General features: G+C 40.8%; 1 long non-coding RNA gene across 1 annotated transcript in view; it reads right to left on the bottom strand.

The window, feature by feature from the left end:
• Positions 1–776: 776 nt before the first annotated feature.
• The window catches only part of LOC114898515, a 27,708-nt gene continuing 1,101 nt past the window's right edge, over positions 777–27,383 (bottom strand). Inside the window, exons 2-3 of the long non-coding RNA XR_003794392.1 lie at positions 26,880–26,979; positions 777–1,552 (exon numbers count right to left, since the gene is read on the bottom strand). This is a non-coding gene — a long non-coding RNA (uncharacterized LOC114898515). The remainder of the gene's footprint in view (positions 1,553–26,879; positions 26,980–27,383) is intronic.

Below are 27,383 nucleotides of genomic sequence, written 5' to 3'. Positions count from 1 at the left end.
ATTAGCCTAAGGATGCTCTTTACTCAGACCCTTGGTTTTTTCATTTGATTAAAGTTCTTCCAGAGCAAGCAAAATTCTCTAATACCCTGAAAAGTAACATCAAAAATCAATATAGGGCTTCCCTGGTGGCGCAGTGGTTGAGAGTCCGCCTGCCGATGCAGGGGACACGGGTTCGTGCCCCGGTCCGGGAAGATCCCACGTGCCGCGGAGCGGCTAGGCCCGTGAGCCATGGCCGCTGAACCTGCGCTTCCGGAGCCTGTGCTCTGCAATGGGAGAGGCCACAACAGTGAGAGTCCCGCGTACCGCAAAAAAAAAAAAAAAAATCAATATAGACAGTATCTCTAATTTGACTTTTCATTTGGTGAAAATACTCTTCACATCTATGTGTCTTATTTTTTTTTAATTAATTAATTTTTGGCTGTGTTGGGTCTTCGTTGCTGTGTGCAGGCTTTCTCTAGTTGCAGCGAGTCGAGGCTACTCTTCGTTGCGGTGCGTGGGCTTCTCATCACAGTGGCTTCTCTTGTTGCGGAGCACAGGCTCTAGGCATGTGGGCTTCAGTAGTTGTAGCACACGGGCTCAGTAGTTGTGGCTCGCGGGTTCTAGAGCGCAGGCTCAGTGGTTGTGGCGCATGGGCTTAGTTGCTCCGTGACATGTGGGATCTTCCCGGCCCAGGGCTCGAACCCGTGTCCCCTGCATTGGCAGGCAGATTCTTAACCACTGCACCACCAGGGAAGCCCTATGTGTCTTATTTTTTGAGACATGCATGCAAACAGCAACTGAAAACCTTCTCCTCTTTTCTTGCCATTTAGAAACAAAACACTAAAATTTATCAAAATAACTCGAGGGAAATCTCAAGAATTCTATACAGTAGGTAGTGAAAAAACTTTATCTGTTTTTGATGCCATCATTCAACACGTAGCGAAATTTCAGTCTGTCTTAATATTCATGTGGTTCCCCAACGAAACACAATAGGTTATTTGAAAATTTATTCAACAACAAATCATTTTTAGACAGTTATTTTAAATCAGTTTAACACGTTGCTTCATTTGTTAAATAGAGAGATTGGCATCTGTTTCCTTATGAATATTACTACCTATTGTATTAAATTAGCATTACTGTATTTCGTAAGATGCTAATCTAAAAATAAAAACACTGACTACAAATCATGACTTTATCATAATCAAGGCAAAAACAGCAAAATGATTTTTTAAGGTTTCTAAAGATGTCCAAGAGTGTTTGTATTACAGAGAAAGGCATTCAAAAGCTAAGAGAAGTTGGAGTGTTTTCTAGCACACTTGATTGTGTTGCGTTCCAGTTACAAATCCCTTGCTGGAACAAATGAAACATTCCCAAAGCCCTGCAGTCAAGCTTGGAAGTTCTCTAGCCTGGTCTCCCCTCCCAGCTAGCATTTGGTGTGTGGGGAGAATTCCATTCCAGGAACAAGTCATTCCTCTCCGTGTAGCCAAGTCCTGAAGCTAACTGCTTAGAACTACTTCCGGCCCTTGCTTGGAGCTGTGGACCTCTGCGAGGCTCTCACTAAGGTATCCAGGCTCTGGAACACAGGGCAGAGTGGATTGAGGTTAGCCTCTCCTTTAGTAGAAAAAAAATCAAGCCAGTAGGAAATTAAGCTGCTCCAAAGTGCAGCTTCAGGGATGGGAGAAATACATCTTTTATTCAAGTGAGCCAGTCCAACAATATTGCTATGGACAGAAATGGCTTTGTCAGCAAGAAAATTCCTTTAATAATTAACATTTGAATGGTCCTTTACAGTTTACCCACCTCATCTCATTTGTTCGTGACCCTGTGGTGAGGTGCATTATGTTTTATCTTAGGTTACAAGCAAGTGGCCCACGTGGACTGGAAGCCAGGCTTCCTTCCACATGCCTCACTGCTTCTCAGCATTATAGATCCTACGTGCACTCAGAACAGCCCCCAAAATCCTCATCACTGTACTTACCACACAGTGATGGAAGTGTATGTGCTTCATTCCTCCCCTTCCCTGCCAGGCCACTGCCTCTAGTAGTTTGTGAAATCCTTAAGTGCAGGAACCAGGTCTTTCATCTCTGGGTCTCTACCACCTTCTGGGCACAGAGTACGTACTTTAAAATGTGCCTTAATGCATGGGTGCATGTGAACACCAACTTGGAGCTCACACAGGACAGGGGCTGAGTGAAGCTGCGAGTGAGAATTGAGGGGTTTATGATGTATTGACATCATTCATTAGATTGTTTGTTCTGTGAGGCCAGGGTCCATGTCTGACTTGAGTTTGTATCTCCCAAGATATGCCAGGCACATAGTAAGTGGTCAATACACTTCTTAAGAATCCATTCATTCATTCATCAAATATTTACTGAGAGCCTCTGTGTGTAGTCACCATAAAGGAGATGGGGCAGGGGTGTGGTTACCTGTAGGTGTTCCAGACAGACAAGACAAAACAGCTTTTGACTCTTCTCTGAATTACTCTGGAAGGCTTCCTAGAGGAGGTGAGATTTCCCAAGGGCACTTTTGATCAAAATGACCTAGGTGTGTGTAGTCTTGAAATGAATCCAGAGTGCTATAAAGACGGCCCTCTGGATCCATGGGCTTCACATCCCCAAGTTCAACCAACCATGGATCTGGGGGAAAAAATTCCAGAAATTTCCAAAAAGCGAAACTTGAATTTGCCACGCACCGGTAACTATTTATGCAGCATTTACCTTTCACTTACAACTATTTACACAGCAGTTACATAGCACTTACAATGTATTAGGTATTGTAAGTAATCCAGAGATGATTTAAAGTGTGTTACATTTTATGCGAATACTATGCCATTTTGTATAAGAGACTTCAGCATCCACAGATTTGGGTATCCCTGGGGGTCCTGGAACCAACCCCTGGGGAAACTGAGGGACGACTGTAATCCCTTATTTTGCCAATGCCCTTCCTTGCTCAATGTGGGTCTTGAGAGAGACACTTCTGCTAAACATTTTGACCTTCCTAGAAACAGATTCTCTGTGGAGAGAGAGGATCAGGGAAGGACTCTAGAAATACTGTCCTTTCCCTGTGCTCAGGTCTAGATCAGCTCTAGTCAGGTTGACCAGATAAATGCTTACATTAATTCTTTCTGGGAGCCAGAAGATGACACAGAAATGACCAGGAACATTTCCCTAAGGGAAGCCACAGAGTGCCACGTAATCCAGTCACCTCCATTAGGGGTTGGAGAGAGGGGTACATGTGTGATTCAACCTCTTTGGTGAAACCTTGATTTTGTCTGGAGGTGAGGGCTGGGTCGTATGCAGAGATATTGGGGCAGGGCTGGAGCCTTTGGAGACGGCTCTTTGGAGCAGGCATTGGTTGTGGAACTGAGAGGAGGGGGTTAGGTGACAGCATGCGTGTGCCCCACTTTAGGCAAACTCAATTTAGGAGAATCTGTGCTTTTGAAAGGAATGGTTCTTGGCCTGACAAAACGATTCCCCATGGAGTTCCTTAAAGAGTAAGTACTGAAAATAGGATCTAATTTACAAAGAACTAAAGTATACACAAACTTGGGAAACATATCTCTTGCCAAAAGACATATACATCTCTAGGTAGATTCATAGAATCCTAGAACCCAAAGAAGGCTCCAGAGCTCAGCCGGGCCCTGCCTACTGACTGCCTCCAGGCAATCAGCATCTAGTGACATCCACTGTATACAGAGCTCCACCCTAGGACTCAGGAACACACTGCAGAGTTCTTATCATTTACAAAACTGGAGAGCTTACAGCCTCTTGGCAACAGAGTCTAGCGCGATCAGGAGTTTTAGTTGATGGTGAGAGAAATCCAGATCAAACTGGCAGAAGCACCAAAGGGCATCTGTAACCCCCAGGGCCAGCACTGTGGGTGTGTGACCTGTGCAGTCATACAGGTCCCTGCACGCAGAAAGGCCCCTTATTTGGTTTAATGCATTGCTGTCACTGTCCTGAAATTCATAATTTTTTAATAGGGGCTCCTGGGTTAATTTTGCACTTATGTAGCTGCAAATTGTGTGGCTGGTCCTGATGGCATCCACAACTGAGAACCCCAGGGCTGTCAGTGACCAGAGGTGCTCATGCAGCACAATGTATTCTCCCTCCTCCCCCCCCCTCCTCCCTGACCCCTTTCTGCTTCTTTTCTTGCTCTCCCTCTCCTGGCTCTGCCTCCCTCTGTGTGGTGGTTTACTTTTCTTCTAGGAGGTCACACTTCCCCTCTGCATCCAGGAAAGATGGCTGCTGGTGCTCCAGGCTGACATGACCCCAGTTTAGCACCTCAACCTCCAGATACCAATCCCAGAGAAAGGCCCTGTGGCAGAGCCTGGCTAGCTGGTCACCAAGCCTGCTTCTTCCTTCTCTTGGGATCACAACTAGATGGCATTCAGCCTCCCCTGCCATGTCAGTGAGTCTGGCCAATGGAATGTGAGCAGATGTGGAAGGCTCCACTTCTCATTTGGTCCATAAAAACCTCCCCAAAGTGATTCTCTGTCCTCTTTTCCCATTTTCTAGCTGAACAGAGAGGGTTCTGAGGCTCCCAAAGAGAGGAGAGCCACAGGATGAAAGAAGCCTGGGTCCCTGAAAGACCACATGGAAGGCCACATTGGACTTACGTGAATTACAAATACACATTTATTTGTTAAACCACTGAGATTTGGGGGTTTTCTTTGCGGACGCTAGGGTTACTGATCTGTGACCAACACACACTGTGATAGCACCTGCTTGGGATGCATGCCACCCTTGGACCAGTTACCATTGCTGGTGATTCATGAGCCCACCTGAGGGCCTGAAGCACAAGAATGCAGCTCCACTAGGATCACATGAAGCGAAAAGGGGGGCTGCTGTTGCTAAAAGAAAGCGGATGGGAAAACACGTAAGATGTTCTTGCAAAAAAACAGCTTCCAGGGCTTCCCTGGTGGTGCAGTGGTTGAGAGTCCGCCTGCCGATGCAGGGGACACGGGTTCGTGCCCCGGTCCGGGAAGCTCCCACATGCCGCGGGGTGGCTGGGCCCGTGAGCCATGGCCACTGAGCCTGCGCGTCCAGAGCTGTGGTCCGCAGCGGGAGAGGCCACAACAGTGAGAGGCCCGCGTACTTTAAAAAAAAAAAACAAAACAGCTTCCAAAGTTTACTCTAGCTGTGAATGAGAGCAACCTAGTATCTCAGAGACCTATTCTTTGCAAATTTGAATAGCTTATATTAAAACGGCTTTCCTTGTTACTGACTCTTGTAAGATCATTTTAGTTCTTTCAAAGAACTTAATATTACCTTCAATCCCATACTGAGGTAATTCAGAGTCCCGCCTCCCACTTTATTCTTGTTTCAAGGGCCACATATAAGGTTCCAGCTGAAGGGCTCATGCATGAGAAAGCTAGAAAGTTCCTTCACTTATCTAACCTTCTGTTGACATAGTAATCTTCTGCCCTATGTACACAGGAAAAAATAAAGCAATAACCACTGCTCTTTGTCACTCATATGAAGACAGCTCCCTGTTACCTGCTTTCTGAGGAACTTTTCATTTTGGTTGGTTTTTTTCTCTGTCACTTCATCTTCTCTTAAAAGGTTTCCTATCTTTTACCCATGAACAGACTTTGTTCTGGGGAGGACAAAGGAGTTTAATAGTGCAAATAAAACTGTTTGGACTTTTGGGCTGCCAGAAATTCTGGATAATGGTTCTCCCAAAATGGTTCTCCCACTTATGTCTTTGCAAATCACTCAGCTCTCTGAGGCTCCTGTTTCTCCTGTAAGCATGGTTACCCTGCCTACCTCCCAGGATTATGGAGAGGTTAAAATAAGATCAAATGCTTTGCAAACTATAAAAGAACTTTCAAATGTAAGATCTGACAGGTGTTCATGACAGTCTTCCCTTCAATTAGCACAAATACCAGAAAGTCGATGGGAGACACTGAAGAGTAGTTGTCACCTTCCTGCCTCTGGAATAACCAGATCCGGTCCTTTAATCATTGTTCTTGAGCCCAATTTCCCCAATCTTTTAGATCTGTGGTTCTCAAGCTTGGCTGCACATCAGATCACCCAGGAAGCTTTTAAATACTCTGGCACCCAGCTGCACTCGAGAGCAAGTAAATCAGAAACTCGGGATGGGAGCCAGGCATCAGTTTTTCTAAAGCTCTCCAGGTGAGTCCATTGTGCAGCCAAGGCTGAGAACCACTGTTTTAGGTTACTCTTTCTGGGGGACTCAGGAAATTCTCTGTTGTCACATCTTGAATCTATCTGAATTTACCATATGCCTGAATGGTTTCATCTCAATAGAGGATGGATGTGCACTTTGGAGAAATTACCATGACCTATGTTATCTTATGTTAGAGACAGATGGTTGCAAGGTTGCTTATCCATAGATGTTTATCATCTTTGCTTAGCAGCATCAGGAGATGCTTGGAGATGAGATGAGATGTATCTTGTAAAGAGTGCTGCAAATACCATTTTATAGCAGCTGGAAAGATGGAGAAGATGACGGAATCAGCACTGTTTCTTATAAACCTGGAAGAATACAATCGTGTAGGATGACAATTATCTGGTGTCTGTTGTAGAAACTATTCATGTGGCTGTATGAGAGAGAGAGAGAGAGAGAGAGGGGGAGAGAGAGAGAGAGAGAGAGAGAGAGTTGGAATCTAGTAGGCGGGAGGGAGTGGCTGGGGAGCGGAGCTACTGACCCTTTCTTCTCTTCTTGTGACTAGTGTCATGACCATGAGGCAGCTGGCAAAGGTGAATGGGAGGGTGGAGCTGCTGTCACTGGTGTCACACTCTGATCCACTGGGCAGTCTTCAGACACAAGCCAGTCCTGGGAACCAAGCTCCTCATGTGCAGAAGGTCCCATGAAGGCCCCCTGGTGGTCATGGGAGGCTCAGCTAGAGGGCCCATCCAGCTGGCTGCCGGGTCCCCACGGGTGAGCAGTGCACTGGTCCTCCCAGCCCCACGCAGCCAGGGCACCCCCATCGGCAAGTTTGGGCAGCATCCCATCCTCTCCCAGCTGCACAAGTGCGGCATCTACCGTGTCATCTACAAGCTGCGTGACCTTGGCCGGTTATTCACCCTGGTTGAGTCTCAGTTTTCTCATTTGAGTAGTAATATTTCCATGACGTTGTTGTGGTGGGATGAGTTGAGATTAAGGCACACGAAGCGCCTGCAACCAGAAGGGGGTTATTCCCTGCATCCCACCCCACGTGTTCAGAGGCTCCTTGCTGGGACATGTGGCACGTGTGTGCTCTTGCTCTGCACCTGCTCACCTAACCTCTGGGTCCCCAGGGCCCGTCGCCACGGCATAGGTTCTGTTCTCCAGCTCTGTTCTGGGAGCCTCCTCTTAACAGCACATCACATTTTCTTCCTTCCGTCCACTTTCTCATTTGACCTTCACACCAACCCTGGGAGGTAGACAAGCCAGCAGCACTGTTTCCAGTATCCCCGGGACCTCAGTGACTTGGCCAACTTCAAATGGCAAACTACCGCCAAGGGCAGCAAGGAAACCACCTGCCTGCCATCTTGGGACACTTACAGCGTGTGCCAGGCACCAGCACCTCACTGACCCTCACAAATGACACAGCCAGATAGGCACCTTTCTTCCCACTTTATGGATTAGGAGGCAGAGTTTTAGATCGTTCATGACGTTTCCAAGGTCATACCAGAACGTGAACCCCTTTCTCATCGGCTGCAGAGGCCTCCCGCCTCTGTGGCAGTGACTTTAATCTACTTCTCTGGATTCCTGGAAAACTGATTCTTTCTCAGCAGGATCCCACCCGCCAGGAACAATGTAGCAAGCTCAGAGCTGCCAGAAGCACAGCCCTGGACACTTCAGTAACTTCTTCTCTTTGCCTGGAGACACTTCTGCTTAGAATTTGTCTGATGCTGAATAACACAGAATGTGTACTCTCACGACTCAGTCCTTTGGTAGTCAAAATCAGTTAATCGTCAGAAAAGTAACCACCCAGCCTTGTTCTCACAGCAGTGTTTCAAGGGAGGAGAAACATAGATTCCCTCTTTCCTTGACCTTGCCTGTTCATATACATAGTTATCAGCCCTGGAAATCTATATTTTTAAATGCTTTTCAAGTGGTTCTAATGATCAGTCAGAATTTTCAGACTTCAGGTCCTGGCCTATGGAGTGGTTTATGAAATCAATGTGTTGGACTGTGACCAGGAACTTTTAGAAGACAAACAATCAGTAGAAATGTGCACTACACGTAAGAATAAGTATTACTTCATGAAACTTTTGCCTTGGTTATGCATCTGTGTATATATGTATATGCATACGTATATGTATACTGGGTCACAACGTAACATGTATTTCTGTGGGTCAGCAAAAGCTTTTGGGAAACTCCAGCTATTTGGTGTTCATAATCTGTTTGCCATTAGGATTAATTATATTAACAGTTCTCCCAGGACACTTTATACTCTTAAAATCTATTAAAGAGCCCAAAGAGCTGTGTTTACATGGATTATATCTATCAATATTTACTTTATTAGACACTAAATTGAAAAGTATAATGCTTTACTAATTGATTTAAAATAACTAGAAACTCATTACATATTAGCATGAATAACATATTTTTAATTACACATTTTTTAAATAGGAAGAAGAGTGGCATTGTTTTACGTTTTTGCACGTATCTTTAACGTCTGGAATGATGGACACACCCTAAGGTGACCCCAATGAGTCAAGCAAATGAGGGAGAAACTGTTACTTGCTTCCTTTTTTATTGAGGTATACAGTCGATGTACAATATGACATAAGTTTCAGGGGTACAACCTAGTGATTCACAAGTTTTAAAGGTTATACTCAATTTATTGTTACTTGCTTCTTGCCAAAAGAATCTGGCAGAGGTGAGGATATAGTCACTCCCGTGATTACACTGCTATACAAGACTCCATCATAGCAGACTGAAGGTTTTTTTTTTTAATATTTATTTATTTATTTGGCTGTGCCAGGTCTTAGTTGTGGCATGCGGGATCTGCAGTTGCAGAATGCGGGATCTAGTTCCCTGACCAGGGTTAGAACCCGGGTCCCCTGCGTTGGGAGTGCAGAGTCTTAACCACTGGACGTCCAGGGAAATACCTGGAGTAAGATTTTCCTGCTGGCTTTGGAGAAGTGAGCTGCAGTGTTGTGAGAGGCAAGGACCAATGCTGTCACGTGCCAAGGACTTGTGGGTAGCCTCTGGTTGCTGAGAGCAGTCCCTGGCCAACAGTGAGCCAGGGACTTTGGTGCTGCAAATTTTGCCAACTGCATTCGGCCAGTAACCAACGAACTTGACTGAGGATCCCTGAGCCTCAGGTAAGATTGCACCTCTGGGTAATGTCTTGATTTTGGCCTTGTGAGACCCTGAGCAAAGACCCTGAGAAGCTCACCTGAACCCAGACTCCTGACTCCTGGAAACTGATAAATGCGTGTTGTTTTAAGTTGCTATGGTTGTGGATATCTGTTACACAGTAATGGGAAACTAATGCAGATCACTCCTTATATCAGCTTCTGCATTCAATCTGTTGTGGTAAGTTGTCTAAATTGAAGTATATGAAGAAAATCCAGCCTCACACAGACATATAGTTAGAAAAGGGAAACATTTTTTTTCTTTTTTTTTTTGGCTGTGTCTGGTCTTCATTGCTGCATGAGGGCTTTCTCTAGTTGCAGCAAGCGGGGGCTACTCTTCATTGCAGTGCGTGGGCTTCTCGTTGTGATGGCTTCTCATTGCGGAGCACGGGCTCTAGGCGCACGGGCTTCAGTAGTTGTGGCGCACGGGCTCAGTAGTTGTGGCTCGCGGGCTCTACAGCACAGGCTCTGTAGTTGTGGCGCACGGGCTTAGTTGCTCCACGGCATGTGGGATCTTCCCGGCCCAGGGCTCGAACCCATGTCCCCTGCATTGGCAGGCAGATTCTTAACCGCTGCGCCACCAGGGAAGTCCCAGAAAAGGGGGACAATATTTTAATAGCTTTTTCAGGTCCTGGTGGGAGAGGGGAATGGGGAGTTATTGTTTCATGGGAATGGAGTTTCAGTATGAGATGATGAAAAAGTTCTGGAGATGGAGGGTGGTGATAAATGCATAACAATGTAAATGTACTTAATGCCACTCAACTATACATTTAATAATGGTTGATAAATTTTATGTTATGCATATTTTGTCATGCATATTTTACAGTTAAAAACAAATAAATTGCCCACAATTCAGATAACAAAAATGTTAGCTGCAATGTGGAACCTGAAATCGTATCAATTTTCATACTCTGTTATGCTAAAATCCATTAGCCTATCTTGCACTTTAAATGGCTCTTTTACCCATGCATGACTTTGTAACATCATGCACCAATTATCTGAAAAATACTGGTCTACTGAATTACACAGATCTTCAAAAAGTTAACTCAATTATACAATGTTTAAAAATCCATATTCATTAATATCACTATTAATCTCATCAGAAAAGTTATTAAGTTTGGGGAAACTGTCAAACCCATGATGTGAGAAAAAGGAGGAAAATGAGTAGTGGATACAGGTTTTCTAAAATTCTGAGTTTTTACTCATATTTTGTCAGTGGCAACAAATACAGTCAGATTATTTCCTTGAAGTGACAAGCTCGCTTCATTCATTTAAGAGAAAACATCTGCCAAATACTCAAGGCTGGGTAACCATGTTTGTCAGTCCTTCCCTGAAGTAAGTGTGGTGTTCCGTGAAAAAGCAGCTATTTCAGCTTGAAACTCAAACAAACACACGGTGCTTTTCCCTGAGAAAACATTGTCCTTCAGCACGCAGAAGTGCTTTATGTGCAGTTCCCATTTTGTCACACAGAATATTAAAAAGATGAATACTCAAGGATGGAGATTTAATAAAATTAATGCTTTTTACTGCCTCATCAAGAGCATTCTTTTTGAAACTGGCTTTCTTTCTTTCTTCCTTTCTTTCTTTCTTTTTCTTTTTACTGTGAGCACATGACAGCAAAGAACACAATGACTATTATTAGCACAGTTTGGTACCACTGCCTTGATTCATGCTAAGTTATCAGCAGAAAACTGCTGGTAAGTAAAAACCCACTGCTGCTTTTGTACTATCAGTGCAAATGTTAACACAGTGAAAAAGTAAAATAACCTCTTAGTACTTTTATGAAAGTGTTTGATCTCTCAGAGCCCCTGAAAGCGCCTTGGACTCTGTAAGTCCACAGACCACACTTTGAGCTCAGCTTTTCTGCTTGAACCTCCCCTGCTCCTCCACCCTAGAACCAGTGCCCGTCCCCAGAGGAAATGCTCCAAACCGACCAACACCTTGTGTTTCTCAAATTAACATCTGACGTGGCTCTAGCAGCAAGTATTCTGCTCCTATCTCTTGCAATCAGTATTCTTTCTAAAACATAGATTTGTTGTTCTCTTGCTTCAAAACCACTAAAAAGTATAAGATAAAAATGGCATCATGAATCAATGGGAAAGGATAGATTATTAAATAAACGGTGTCAGGACATTTGGGTAAACATTTTGGAAAGATTTTTAAAATTCTCATCCAGTATATATCACAATAAGTCCAAACTGATTACTGATCAAAATATTAAAAACTAAACCATAAACTAAGAATAAAGATAATATGTTTTTGAACACAACATGTGAAAAGTTTTTCTACTTAAACATACAAAAGCAGAATCCAATGGGAAGACCTAGCTTCCAAAGGCCATAGCAAAGTCCATTGACAAAAGGGTGAGGAAATGGGAGGCACAAAGAGGTGCTTTACCTCCCAATACCCATCCCAAGTCCCTCAGGGCCAAGAGGAGTGAGCTGAGGGGGGGCACCCCAACCTGACCACCTAGCTTTCTTTGATGCCATAGACCTTGGTCCGCAAACACTCTGCTTTGTGGCCTTGGCTGGGCGCAGGCCATTTTTCCCAGTGGCTCTGCTGCTGTATGACAGATCAAAGTCACTGGCTCTCAGCTAAAGTATGGAAGACCAAGTTCTTCAAACAAACAGTGGTTTAGGGCTGTATAATGTATGAAATATTGGACTGTAGGAAAACTGAATGTTGCTACAGTCGAAGCTCTTGACAGTGACTGGTTTTTATTAGGCAGTGAGATGTTTTTATTTTCTATGCATTTTTAAGTTTGGTAATCCATCACACATGTATTGAGGCTCTAAAAGGGCAAAGCACTGTACTAGCTGCACAGTCCCTGTGCCAATTACAGCACCTGAGATATTATTTGATTGATGATTCATTCAACATATTTTGGAATTAGTTGTCATATTGAGTGCCTACTATTTGCTATGTATTCTTAGACATTTTAAAAATAAAGCAGGAAAGGGACATGGGAAGCATCAGGGCAGGGAGCTGACATTTTTAGGTAGGGTTCTATAGAGTTTTATCCATTTTCCAAAGATGGTCACAACCATATCACCCATCCAGCATGCTGTTTTACAAAGTGGTCTCGTCACACACTATCAAGAAATAGAGTCTAATTCCCCTCCCTTTGAAGTAGGCTGACTATAGTGACTTGATCAATAGAATAAAGCAAAAGTGACATCCTGGAACTTCCGAAGGTAGTCATCACAAGCCTTGTAGCTTCTGCCTGGAATGCTTGACCTTGGAACACTCTCTCTCCCTCAGAAATAAGCCACTATGCTGTGAAAAGCTCAAATCTCATGGACAGGCCACATGTTGGTTGACAGCCCCAGATGAGCTCCCAGATGACAGCCAGCCTCAACAGTCAGCCATGTGAGGGAGCCACCTTCGTGGTCCAGCCCAATCATGCTTTCAGACGACTACAGCCCCAACTGAAATCTGACTGCAGCCACATAAAAGACCTGCTCCAGGGCTTCCCTGGTGGCGCAGTGGTTGAGAGTCCGCCTGCCGATGCAGGGGACACGGGTTCGTGCCCCAGTCTGGGAAGATCCCACATGCCGCGGAGCGGCTGGGTCCGTGAGCCATGGCCGCTGAGCCTGGGTGTCCGGAGCCTGTGCTCCACAACGGGAGAGGCCACAACAGTGAGAGGCCCGCGTACGCAAAAAAAAAAAAAAAAAAAAAAAAAAAAAGACCTGCTCCATTTCATAGCTCAATCTTGTACCACTAATATACGTCTGTCAAATGTAAATGGCTGGGACAGGCTGGGAGGCATCCACCTCCATAAAGTAAATTAAGTGAAGGGATTCTGGAAGGAATATGAGAGAGGTCACTATGGTCCTTGGGGAATCATGGGGGAGAAGCGCCTGAGCATGAGGGGCACTGAGTCTAAGGGGAGGCATCAGAGCTCAAAGACAAAGAGACTCCTCGGCTTTGTCCTGGGCAACTGTTCGTCCTTTGCCCCCCCAGCAGTGTCTGGACTTCCTGGCACTTTGGAGCTCCCATTCTTGGTACTAGCACAAAGCTCATCACAGCACTTTTTTTTGTTTTTACATCTTTGTTGGAGTCTGATTGCTTTACAATGGTGTGTTAGTTTCTGCTGTATAACAAAGTGAACCATCTATACATATACATATATCCCCATATCTCCTCCCTCTTGTGTCTCCCTCCCACCCTCCCTATCCCATCCCTCTAGGTGGTCACAAAGCACCGAGCTGATCTCCCTGTGCTATGCAGCTGCTTCCCACTAGCTATCTATTTTACATTTGGTAGTGTATATATGTCCATGCCACTCTCTCACTTCGTCCCAGCTTACCCTTCCCTCTCCCCGTGTCCTCAAGTCCATTCCCCACGTCTGCGTCTTTATTCCTGTCCTGCCCCTAGGTTCCTCAGAACCAATTTTTTTTTTAGGTTCCATATATATGTGTTAGCATACGGTATTTGTTTTTCTCTTTGTGACTTACTTCACTCTGTATTACAGTCTCTAGGTCCATCCACCTCACTATAAATAACTCAATTTCGTTTCTTTTTATGGCTGAGTAATATTCCACTGTATATACGTGCCACATCTTCTTTATCCATTCACCTGTCAATGGACATTTAGGTTGCTTCCATGTCCTGGCTATTGTAAATAGTACTGCAGTGAACATTGTGGTACATGTCTCTTTTTGAATTATGGTTTTCTCAGGGTATATGCCCAGTAGTGGGATTGCTGGGTCATATGGTAGTTCTATTTTTAGTTTTTTAAGGAACTTCCATACTGTTCTCCACAGTGGCTGTATCAATTTATATTCCCACCAACAGTGCAAGAGGGTTCCCTTTTCTCCACATCCTCTCCAGCATTTATTGTTTGTAGATTTTTTGATGATGGCCGTTCTGACCGGTGTGAGGTGATACCTCATTGTAGTTTTGATTTGCATTTCTCTAATGATTCGTGATGTTGAGCATCCTTTCATGTGTTTGTTGGCAATCTACATCTTCTTCAGAGAAATGTCTATTTAGGTCTTCTGCCCATTTTTGGAATGGGATTTTGCTTTTTGATATTAAGCTGCATAAGTTGCTTGTATATTTTGGAGATTAATCCTTTGTCAGTTGCTTCGTTTGCAAATATTTTCTCCCATTCTGAGGGCTGTCTTTTCATCTCGTTTATGGTTTCCTTTGCCGTGCAAAAGCTTTTAAGTTTCATTAGGTCCCATTTATTTATATTTGTTTTTATTTCCATTTCTCTAGGAGGTGGGTCAAAAAGGATCTTGCTGTGATGTATGTCATAGAGTGTTCTTCCTATGTTTTCCTCTAAGAGTTTTATTGTGTCTGGCCTTATATTTAGGTCTTTAATCCATTTTGAGCTTATTTTTGTGTATGGTGTTAGGAAGTATTCTAATTTCATTCTTTTACATGTAGCTGTCCAGTTTTCCCAGCACCACTTATTGAAGAGGCTGTCTTTTCTCCATTGTATATTCTTGCCTCCTTTATTAAAGATAAGGTGACCCTGTGTGTGTGGGTTTTTCTCTGGGCTTTCTATCCTGTTCCATTGATTTATATTTGTTTCTGTGCTAGTACCATATTGTCTTGATTACTGTAGCTTTGTAGTATAGTCTGAAGTCCAGAAGCCTGATTCCTCCAGCTCAGTTTTTCTTTCTCAAGATTGCTTTGGCTATTTGGGGTCTTTTGTGTTCCCTTACAAATTGTGCAATTTTTTGTTCTAGTTCTGTGAAAAATGCCGTTGGTAGTTTGATAGGTATTGCACTGAATCTGTAGATTGCTTTGGGTATAATCATTTTCACAATGTTGATTCTTCCAATCCAAGAACATGGTATATCTCTCCATCTGTTTGAATCATCTTTAATTTCTTTCATCAGTGTCTTATAGCATATAGGTCTTTTGTCTCCTTAGGTAGGTTTATTACTAGGTATTTTATTCTTTTTGTTGCAATGGTAAATGAGAGCGTTTCCTTAATGTCCCTTTCAGATTTTTCATCATTAGTGTATAGCAATGCAAGAGATTTCTGTGCATTAATATTATATCCTGCCACTCTACCAAATTCATTGATTAGCTCTAGTAGTTTTCTGGTAGCACCCTGAGGATTCTCAAGTATAGTCATGTCATTTGCAAACAGTGACAGTTTTACTTCTTATTTTCCAATTTGTATTCCTTTTATTTCTTTTTCTTCTCTGATTGCTGTGGCTAGAACTTCCAAAACTATGTTGAATAATAGTGCTGAGAGTGGGCAACCTTGTCTTGTTCCTGGTCTTAGAGTAAATGGTTTCAGCTTTTCACCATTGAGAATGATGTTGGCTGTGGGTTTGCCATATATGGCCTTTATTATGTTGAGGTAAGTTCCCTCTATGCCTACTTTCTGGAGAATTTTTATCATAAATGTGTGTTGAATTGTGTCGAAAGCTTTTTCTGCATCTATTGAGATTATCATATGGTTTTTCTCCTTCAATTTGTTAATATGGTGTATCACATTGATTGACTGATTTGTATATATTGAAGAATCCTTGCATTCCTGGGATAAATCCCACTTGAGCATGGTGCATGATCCTTTTAATGTGCTATTGTGTTCCTTTTGCTAGTATGTTGTTGAGGATTTTTGCATCTATGTTCATCAGTGATATTGTCCTGTAGTTTTCTTTTTTTGTGACATCTTTGTTTGGTTTTAGTATCAGGGTGATGGTGGCCTCATAGAATGAGTTTGGGACTGTTCCTCCCTCTGCTATATTTTGGAAGAGTTTGAGAAGGATAGGTGTTTGCTCTTCTCTAATGTTTGATAGAATTCACCTGTGAAGCCATCTGGTCCTGGGCTTTTGTTTGTTGGAAGATTTTTAATCACAGTTTCAATTTCAGTGCTTGTGATTGGTCTGTTTACATTTTCTATTTCTTCTCAGTTCAGTCTCAGAAGGTTGTGCTTTTCTAAGAATTTCTCCATTTCTTCCAAGTTGCCCATTTTATTGGCATATAGTTGCTTGTAGTAATCTCTCATGATCCTTTGTATTTCTGCAGTGTCAGTTGTTACTTCTCCTTTTTCATTTCTACTTCTGTTGATTTGAGTCTTCTCCCTTTTTTTCTTGATGAGTTTGGCTAATGGTTTATCAATTTTGTTTATCTTCTCAAAGAACCAGCTTTTAGTTTTATTGATCTTTGCTATTGTTTCTTTCATTTCATTTTCATTTATTTCTGACCTGATCTTTATGATTTCTTTCCTTCTGCTAACTTCGGGTTTTGTTGTTGTTGTTCTTCTTCTTTTTCTAATTGCTTTGTGTAAGGTTAGGTTGTTTACTTGAGATTTTTCTTGTTTCTTGAGGTAAGATTGTATTGCTATAAACTTCCCTCCTAGAACTGCTTTTGCTGCATCCCAAAGGTTTTGGGTCAAATCACTGTCATTTGATTCTAGGTATTTTTTGATTTCTCCTTTGATTTCTTCAGCGATGTCTTGGTAATTTAGTAGCCTATTGTTTAGCCTCCGTGTGTGTGTATTTTTTTACAGTTTTTTTCCTGTTATTGATATCTAGTCTCATGGTGCTGTGGTCGGAAAAGATACTTGATATGATTTCAATTTTCTTAAATTTACCAAGGCTTGATTTGTGTCCCAAGATATGATCTATCCTGGAGAATGTTCCATGAGCACTTGAGAAGAAAGTGTATTCTGTTGTTTTTCGATGGAATGTCCTATAAATATCAATTAAGTCCATCTTGCTTAATGTGTCATTTAAAGCTTATGTTTCCTTACTTATTTTCATTTTGGATGATCTGTCCATTGATGAAAGTGGGGTGTTAAAGTCCCCTACTGTTATTGTGTTACTGTCGATTTCCCTTTTATGGCCGTTAACATTTGCCTTATGTATTGAGGTGCTCCTATGTTGGGTGCATAAATATTTATAATTGTTATATCTTCTTCTTGGATTGATCCCTTGATCATTATGTACTGTCCTTCTCTGTCTCTTGTAATAGTCTTTATTTTAAAGTCCATTTTGTCTGATATGAGAATTGCTACTCCAGCTTTCTTTTGATTTCCATTTGCATGGAATATCTTTTTCCATCCCCTCACTTTCAGTTGTATGTGTCCCCAGGTCTAAAGTGGGTCTCTTGTAGACAGCATATATATGGGTCTTGTTTTTGTATCCATTTAGCCAGTCTGTGTCTTTTGGTTGGAGCATTTAATCCATTTACATTTAAGATAATTATCAATATGTATGTTCCTATTACCATTTTCTTAATTGTTTTGGGTTTGTTATTGTAGGTCTTTTCCTTCTCTTGTGTTTCCTGCCTAGAGAAGTTCCTTTAGCATTTGTTGTAAAGCTGGTTTGGTGGTGCTGAATTCTCTTAGCTCTTGCTTGTCCATAAATGTTTCAATTTCTCCATTGAATCTGAATGAGGTCCTTGCTGGGTAGAGTAATCTTGGTTGTAGGTTTTTCCCTTTCATCACTTTAAATATGTCCTGCCACTCCCTTCTGGCTTGTAGACTTTCTGCTGAAAGATCAGCTGTTAACCTTATGGGGATTCCCTTGTGTGTTATTTGTTGCTTTCCCCATGGTGTTTTCAATATTTTTTCTTTGTATTTAATTTTTGATAGTTTGATTAATGTGTGTCTTGACATGTTTCTCCTTAGATTTATCCTGTATGTAACTCTCTGTGCTTCCTGAACTTGACTATTTCCTTTCACATGTTAGGGAAGTTTTCAACTATAATCTCTTCAAATATTTTCTCAGACCTTTTTTATTCTCTTCTTCTTCTGGGACCCCTATAATTCAAATGTTGATATATTTAATGTTGTCCCAGAGGTCTCTGAGACTGTCCTCAATTCTTTTCATTCTTTTTTCTTTATTCTGCTCTGTGGTAGTTATTTCCACTATTTTATCTTCCAAGTCACTTATCTGTTCTTCTGCCTCATTTATTCTGCTATTGATTCCTTCTAGAGAATTTATAATTTCATTTATTGCGTTGTTCATCATTGTTTGTTTGTTCTGTAGTTCTTCTAGGTCCTTGTTAAATGTTTCTTTTAATTTCTCCATTCTATTTCCAAGATTTTGGATCATCTTTACTATCATTACCCTTAATTCTTTTTCAGGCAGGCTGCCTATATTTCTTCTTCATTTTTTTGGTCTGGTGGGTTTTTACCTTGCTCCTTCATCTGCTGCTTATTTCTCTGTATTCTCATTTTGCTTAACTTACTGCGTTTGAGGTCTCCTTTTCACAGGGTGCAGGTTCATAGTTCCTATTGTTTTTGGTGTCTGCCCCCAGTGGGTAAGGTTGGTTCTGGGGCTTGTGTAGGCTTCCTGGTGGAGGGGCCGTTTGATCCAGCAATTCCACTCCTGGGTAGATATCTTAATAAATCCCATACTTAGACCAGCTGGCAATGGATTTTGGAATGTAGTCTGCAGTCTTCCAGTCCCTCAATGACCTGGATGCCAGAGGCCCACGGTTCTGGAATCATCCTCAGGAGTCTCTCACATGCCACGTATCAAGCAAACCTCAATCCTCTTGGACACTTGGCCCCCACAAAACTCCGAGTCACAGTGAGGTGGGGCCTCTCCCAGGAGCACGGTCAGATGGTGGAAAAGTGGATCCAGTGCAGAAGTTGTGCTGGCATGGAACTGCCAAACCAGAGCCGGACAGTCCGGGCAACGAACTCTCATCACACCATTTGTCATGTGATTCTCCTCTTTTTGCCCTCCACCCCCACCCCATCTCCTTGTCCTGTGTCATTTATTCTCATAGTACCTCCATGAGACACAGGGGCTGGGGGGAGGCGGGAGGTAGAAAGAGAAGGTAACTAAAGCATGGAGAGTTCAAGAGTACTGGCCAAAATTACATAGTTCAGGTCTCCCAAGTCCAGAAGGAGATGTCTTCATCCTATGTGGGTCAGGTTATGGATCACCCTCAGCTAAGGAAGTATGTGCTCTTTCTTAGATGTCATGACCACACAGGGTAAACAGGCTTGAAACATCTTAGGAGGCAGTAGGGCCACATGTATCATCCATCCTCAGGTTGCCTGGATTACTTGGAATTTGTTGGTGGTCATTTGTTCATCTCAAGAGGTCCATAAATAACAAAAATTATACCCAACAGAGGAAGTTGTTTTTAATGGGTTGGAGTGAGGCACTGATGTCTCTGTTTATTCCAAGTTTCCCTAGTGGTTTGATGGCTTGTGAATCACTGCTGTAGTCTTGATTCTTTTTTTAAAATTAATTAATTAATTAATTTATTTATGGCTTTGTTGGGTCTTCGTTTCTGTGCGAGGGCTTTCTCTAGTTGTGGCAAGCGGGGGCCACTCTTCATCGCGGTGCGCGGGCCTCTCACTATCGCGGCCTCTCTTGTTGTGGAGCACAGGCTCCAGACGCACAGGCTCAGTAATTGTGGCTCACGGGCACAGCTGCTCCACGGCATGTGGGATCTTCCCATACCAGGGCTCGAACCCGTGTCCCCTGCATTGGCAGGCAGATTCTCAACCACTGTGCCACCAGGGAAGCCCTGTAGTCTCGATTCTTGCTACCTAAAGTGCAGTAGTCAGACCACCATCAGAGACATCATCTGAGAGCTTGCTAGATATGCAGAATCTTGAGCTCCATCTTGAGACCTGCATTTAAGATCCCTAGACGAGTAATATTTTAAGTTTGAGAAGCACTGACTTAGGGGAAGTGGTTCTCAACTTTGGCTGCACATTGAAATCACCTGAGAGCTCTAAAATATATTGATGCCTGGGTCCGGCTGCAGAAGAGCCTAGCTTAATTCATTGGTTTCAGGTGTGGCCTGTTGGGGATGAGTTTTAAAATATTCCCCAGGTGATTCTAATGTTCAGTCAAGCACTGATAAAGAAATCGGGACCTAAAAGCTGTAGTCCCCTCAAATCCCAGAGGGGCTGGACTGTTGTAGGAGTCATTATGATCCTGGAACAACAGAATGCCCAGATCACAGAACCAGAGAGAGAGAGAGAAAGAGAGAGAGAGAGAGAATGTAAAGACTCCATCTGGCCCACCTTCTTCCTCCTACAGCCTCTGCTTTCCCTATTAGAAATTGTGAATTTCATTTAAGAAGAGTGTCAGCAGAGAATCAGATAGTAGTAAAGGTGCTCTGGGTTTTTATTTCTAGCACTGCCAGCTCTGAGTGAATCACTCAGTCCTGAACTCACAACCATTTTGAATTTGTTTCTTCAGCTGAAAAATGGAGATGATGGTATCAACAAATGTTATCAATGACATAAACAGTGCTCTGCTAATTCTATACAAGGCATTTAAAAATCTAATCCATGGGATGGCTTTTTTAAATGACCACCTCTATAACGTATTTATAGCATACTCAATTTAGAAAATGAGAATAAAAATATAACCCCCTCAGTTTATGGAATATGCCAGTTTCCCAGTTCACAGCATGTATGTGAACACCCTGGAATACAGAGGGGCTGGACATATACGTTGTTCTCTATCCCTGTATCTCTACAATCCCAATCATACTTTACACTCACACTCTAGATATTCTTTCTCCCCTCTCTATGTTGGTTTCTACTTTCCTAGTCAGCAATTGCTAAAAAAGAAAAGTAAGAAAGCCTAGGACAACAGAACTGCCCAAAGCTTGCTTCGTTTTTACAAGAATATTGTGCCCCATTAGTTGGAAAATACAGTAGCTTAATTTTGTATTTTAATCAATGTCACCATCATACTTGTGCCTATGCTAACAAGGAAATATTATGAACTTGAGTTTTGTTTCTACTTTCACCAAAACCGGGTATTTGGACCCAGGAATATTAGAAATTCTACTCAGATTATTTTAGATCTCAGGCAGAAGTTTCTAATATTAGTTTTCAGATGAAGAAACTAAAACTTAGAGGAGTAAAAAAAAAAAAAACAACGAAAGCTGAGAGGGGTAAAATGTCTTTTGCATGTGGAAGGACAGTGTTTTTCCCTCATTGTCCCCGGATGGGAAATTGGATTGTTTCCAATCTCTGCCTATTATAAGTAACACTGCTGTGAACATTCACATATAAGTCTTTGTGTATACATATATTTATGTTTTTCTTGGATGGGTATATAGGAATAGAATTGCTGGGCCCAATGGTAAGTTTATGTTTAATTATTTAAGAAAATGCCAAACTGTTTTCTAAAGTGGCTGCACAGTTTCACATTCCCACCAGCAAAATATGAGGGTTCTAGTTTCTCCCTTTCCTCACCAGCCAACCCTTGGTATCATCAATCTTTTTTATGATAGTCATTCTAGTGGCTGTGTAGTGACATCTCAATGTTTTCATTTGCATTTCCCTAAAAGCTAATGTTGTAAAGCATCTTTTACGTACATATTAGCCACTGTATGTTTTTTTTGGTTAAAGGTCTATTCAAATATTTCATTCATTTAAAAAACTGGATTATTTGTTTTCTTATTATGAAATTTGTAAAAAACAAGTTGTAAGAGTTCTTTATATATTCAGATATAAGTCCTCTATCAGATATATGATTTACAAATATTTTCTCCCAGTCTGTGGCTTGTCTTTTCATTTCCTTAATGGTGTCTTTAAAAGAGCAGTTGTTTTTAATTTTTATGAAGTCAAATTTATTCATTTTTCTTTTATGTATCATGTTTTTCTTGTCATATCCAACAAATATTTATCCAATTCAGTCACAAAAGTTTTTTCCTTGTCATCTTCTAGAAGTTTTACAGTTTTAGGTCTTATATTTAAACTTATAATCCATTTTCAGTTAAATTTTGCATATGGCATGAGGTAAGGATTTAAGCTTTGTTTTGTTTTGTTGTTTGCACATGGATATTGTCCCAGAACCATCTGTTGAAAACATGTCATTTCTCCCATTGAATTACCTTGGCATGCTTGTCAAAAATCAACTGACCATAAATGTAAGGGTTTATTCTTGGACTCAATTCTGTTTCATTGATCTATATGTCTATCCTTATGCCAGTACCACACTATCTTGATTACTGTTGCTTCATAAGTTTTAAAATCAAATAGTCCTCAATCTTTGTTCTTTTTCAAGGTCATATTAACTATTCTAGGTCCTTTGAAATTCCATACAAATTTTAGGATCAGCTTGTCAATTTATACAAAAAATCTTGCTGGAACCTTAGTAGGGATTGCATTGAATCTATAGATCAAATTGGGAAGAATGGCCATTTTAACAATATTGAGTCTTCTAATCTATGAACATAGAATATCTCAATTTATTTAGATCTTCTTTCATTTCTTTCAGAAATCCATGTCTTGTACTTCTTTTGTTAAGTTTATTCCTATATATTTTATTCTTTCTGATGCTAATGGGAATGGAATTGTTTTTTTAATTTTATTGTTGTACAATTCATTGCTAACATATAGAAATACAATTGATTTTTTTATATTGATCTTGCTAAACTTGTTTATTCCAGTAGTTTACTTATTTCTTTAGATTACTTAGGATTGTCTATATTCAGGAACATGTACACAAATAAAGTTTTAGGTCTTTCTTTCCAATATGCATGACTTAATTTTCTTGCTTCACTGCACTAGCTAGAACCACAAGCACATACTGAAATGTGAGACATCTTTGCTTTTTTCTCAACCTTAGGGGAGAAAGCATTTTTGCGGGGGAAACATTGTCTTTCCTCAAAAAGTATGATTAAGCATGTAGATACCTTTTATCAGGTTGAGGCAGTTCCCTTCTATCCCTAGTGTGTTGAAAGGGTTTATCATTAATAGGTGTTGGATTTCATCAAATTCTTTTTCTGTGTCTACTGGCATGATAATCTGGTTTTTGTTGTTTATTTGATTAATATGGTATATTGCATTCATTGATTTGAGGGTACTAAACCTACATTCCTGGAACACAGTGTATAATCCTTTTTAAATACTGTTGGATTCAGTTTCCTAGTATTTCATTAAGAAATTTTGTGTATACATTCATGAGGAATAATTGCTCTGCAATTTTCTTGTGATGTGTTTGACTGATTTTGATACCTGGGTGATAGTGGTCTCATAAGTGCATTGGGAACTGTTTCTCTTTTATTTTCTGAAAACGTTTTCATAGGACTGGTAATCTTTCTTCATTAAATGTTAGGTAGAATTCACCAGGGAAGCCATCTGGGCCTGCACTTTTCCTTGTGAGAAGATTTTTAATTACCAATTCATTTTCTATACTTGCTATTGTTCTAGTCAGATTTTCTATTTTCTCTTAGTTATCTGCATCTTGATAAAAATTTCTCCATTTAAACTGTCTAATTTGTTGGCACAAAGTCATTCATAATATTCTCATAATACTTTTAGTTTCTATATGGTCAGTAATCATGCCCTATCTTTCATTCCTTATTTTGTGTTTTTTCTCTCCTTTCTTTCTTGATCAGAAGAGCTAAAGGTTTATGAATTTTGCTGCTCAAAAATCAGTTTGTTGTTTCAAATAAATGACCTTTGGTTTCACTGATTTTCTATACTTTTTTTTGGTTTTTATTTCATTAATGTTTGGCTTTGATCTTTATCATTTTCTTCTTTCTGCTTGCCTAGGGTTATTTGCTCTTTTTGTTTTAGTTTCCTTAGTTAAAAGCTTAGATTGTTGACTTGACACCTGTTGCTTTTCTAATATAGGCATTTAAAGCTATCAGTTTCCCTCTTAGCATTGCTTTAGCTGCAGTCCATAAATTTTGATATTCTTTTAAGCTTAAAATAATTTCTAATTTCCCTTGTGATTTCATTTTTGACCCATGGGTTATTTTATAGTGTGTTTTAAAATTTCCAAATATTTGGAGATCCCCTAAATTTCTTTCTATTGTTGATTTTTCTAATTTAATTCTATTGTGATCAGAGAAACATACTTTGAGTGGTTTCAATCCTTTTACATTTATGGAGAATAATTTATGAGCTTGTATTCTGTTGCTGTGGGTGAAGTGTTATATAGATATATTTTTATGTCAAGCTGGTTGACAGTGTTGTTCAAGCCTTCTATATCCTTACTGATTTTCTGTCTTTTTCCATCAATTATTAAAAGTAGGATACTGATATTTCCCAACAATTTGAACCGTCTATTTCTCCTTTCAATTCTGTAAGTTGTTGTTTCATGTATCTTGGGGCTTGTTATTAGGTGTATTAGTTTCCTGGGCTGTCATAACAAATTATCAAAAACTAAGTGGCTTAAAACAACAGAAATTTATTCTCTCACAGTTCTGGAAGCTAGAAGTCCAAAATCAGACTTGGCAGAGCCAATATTCCCTCTGCAGACTCTAGGGATGAACCTTACCTTGCCTCTTCAAGCCTCTCGTGCCCCCACATGTTCCTTAGCTTGGGCACAGCATAACTCCTATTGCTGCCTTGGCAGTCACATGGTCTTCTTCCTTATTCATTTATGTATTCCTTCTCCTCTTCTTATAACACCACCAGTCATTGGATTTAGGTCCCTCCCCCTAACCCATTCCAGTATGATCTTAAATAATTACATCTGCAAAGACTCTGTTTCCAAGTAAGGTCACATTCTGAGGTTCTGGGTGGACCTGAATTTTGGGGAGGATACTATTCAACCCACTTCAGTGTGAATACATTTATAATTGTTGTATCTTCCAGATATATATTGATGCTTTTATCATAATGAAATGTCCCCCTTTGTCTCTAGCAATATTTCTAAAAATCTAATTTGTGTTTTATAAGCTTCATAAAATCAATTAAAAGGCATTATATTGTAGCACTATTTACAATAGCCAGGACATGGAAGCAACCTAAGTGTCCATCGACAGATGAATGGATAAAGATGTGGCACATATATACAATGGAATATTACCCAGCCATAAAAAGAAATGAAATTGAGTTATTTGTAGTGAAGTGGATGGACCTAGAGTCTGTCATACGGAGTGAAGTAATTCAGAAAGAGAAAAACAAATACTGTATGCTAACACATATATATGGAATCTAAAAAAAAAAATGGTTCTGAAGAACTTAGGGGCAGGACAGGAATAAAGATGCAAACGCAGAGAATAGACTTGAGGACACAGGGAGGGGGAAGGGTAACCTGGGATGAAGTGAGAAAGTGACATTGACATATATACACTACCAAATGTAAAGAGCTAGTGGGAAGCAGCCGCATAGCACAAGGAGATCAGCTTGGTGCTTTGTGACCACCTAGAGGGATGGGATAAAGGAGGGTGGGAGGGAGATGCAAGAGGGAGGGGATATGGGGATATATGTATACGTATAGCTGATTCACTTTGTTATACAGCAGAAACTAACATAACATTGTAAAGCAATTATGCTCCAAAAAAGATGTTAAAAGAAATAAAAAATTTTAAAAAAAGAGGCATTCTATATCCTTTCATATTCTAGAAGAGATTATTATATATATTATGAAACTCACTTATTCCCTGAAAACCTTAAAGAAAAACTAAGTAGAAAATCTGCCTATCAACTTTTTAATAACATTTATAACTTCTATCATGAATAGTCATCTATATGAGTTTTTTCTTAACTTCTTGAGTCAATCTTGGCAATTTAGAGGTAGTACAGTACAGTGTAGTGTTTCTCAATATAAGTTCTATCTACCTTTTGGATGGGTCAATTCTTTATTGTTCAGGACCATCCTCACACTACAGGACATTTAACATTTTGGGTCTTTATTCACTAAATGCCAGTAACTTTCCTCAGTCTTTATAAACACTAAATCACACCCCCTATGCATTTCCATATGTTCCTTGGGGAGTCATTTGAGAACCAAAGACATAGTAGTTTAGAAAGTGCACTACAGAGCCAGACTTCTTGGGTTTGAGTACAAGCTCTGACACTACTGAACAAAACTTAATTAAGTTACTTGACATCTCTGTATCTCAGTTTCTTTATCTGTAAAATCAGAATAGTAATGATACCTATTTAATTATTATTGTGATGATTAGATTGACAGATGTAAAGTTCTTAAAACAATGGTACATAGTAAGTGTTTGAAATTAGCAAGTAGTATTCCACACATTTGTCATCTCAACAAGTTTTTATGTGACAGGGTATTTTTGAAATATTAAGTTTTTTTCACCTGTTAGTTCATTTTTTTCCTTATCCCTCCTCCCATATTCCTTTTAAGCAGCTAGGCAGTTGCGAGCTTGTTGTTTTAGGGAAGGGATAAACTAGGGTAGTAAACAGAAAAAAAGAAGTCTTCTTGAACTTGATTTCTAAAAATGTAAGCCATTACGGAAATAGAGAAGGTTCCATATATAGATAAAATATTTGGGAGAAATATAACTGGAAAGAACTAGACTCAATCTCACCTCCCTAGAACCCCACCCTGAGCTACACCAAGACTAGAAAGAAATTCCCCCAGACTAAGGAAGAAGAGGATATTGTGGGGAAGTAATAAGAATACAGACATTGATAAATCCCCAAAAGACAGGCCCTGTATCCTGATTCACAGAGTACCAGGGAAGTAGTAAAAATACACACAAATATGAGTAACCTAAGGCAGGGGAAAAGAGAAGCTGTACTCTGAGCCTTGCAGTAGTCACACGATATCAGAAAAGAAATGACTGGGAGGGGAGATTATGCTGACCAGGCTTTAAAGAGGCTTGCATTTAGTACCCCTGCAAGGCAGTGAGGAGCAGAATTATGCCCATGCTCCTACATGTGACGTGGATGCAACAGGGAGAGAGCCACCATACCTGAAAGGACTAGGCAGACAGGAATGAAGACATCTCAGTCGCAGATAGTATGGATCAATGACTGAGGACCACACTGAATGATGGACATCTCAGAAGATACCTGTGTGAACAGATAACATTGAGGACCAGGTGAGTATCTTCCCCTCACCCATTCCTTGGAAACACAAAGACCACCTCCCACCTCCTCACCCCTCTGCCTGTCCCCTTCCTTGACTCAAAGGAAGAAATTCCAAAGTGGCTGAGATCAGGTTTCCATCCTCTCCAATAAGCTAGGGCTTCAAGAAGAAAATGAGATGAATTATAGAAAAATAAACTTACATTTCCTGTGTAACTGTGTTGTGGACAGATCAATACTCACACCTTAGCATAGTGTTGTTCATATTATTCTCTTTAAGTGTTTAGAGCTATGTATCTATTGATCTATATACCCCCGTTTTACTTTTGTTTGTATTTTCTTTTTTTTTAGTAGGTTTGTCAAGGTTTGACCATTTTATTGGCATTTTT

Source organism: Monodon monoceros, unplaced genomic scaffold, assembly GCF_005190385.1.
Source record: "Monodon monoceros isolate NGI ecotype Baffin Bay Population unplaced genomic scaffold, NGI_Narwhal_1 Super_Scaffold_18, whole genome shotgun sequence".
Lineage (NCBI taxonomy): Eukaryota > Metazoa > Chordata > Mammalia > Artiodactyla > Monodontidae > Monodon > Monodon monoceros.
Note: the sequence above shows the minus strand (reverse complement) of the source record. Positions and strands in the feature narration are given on the sequence as shown.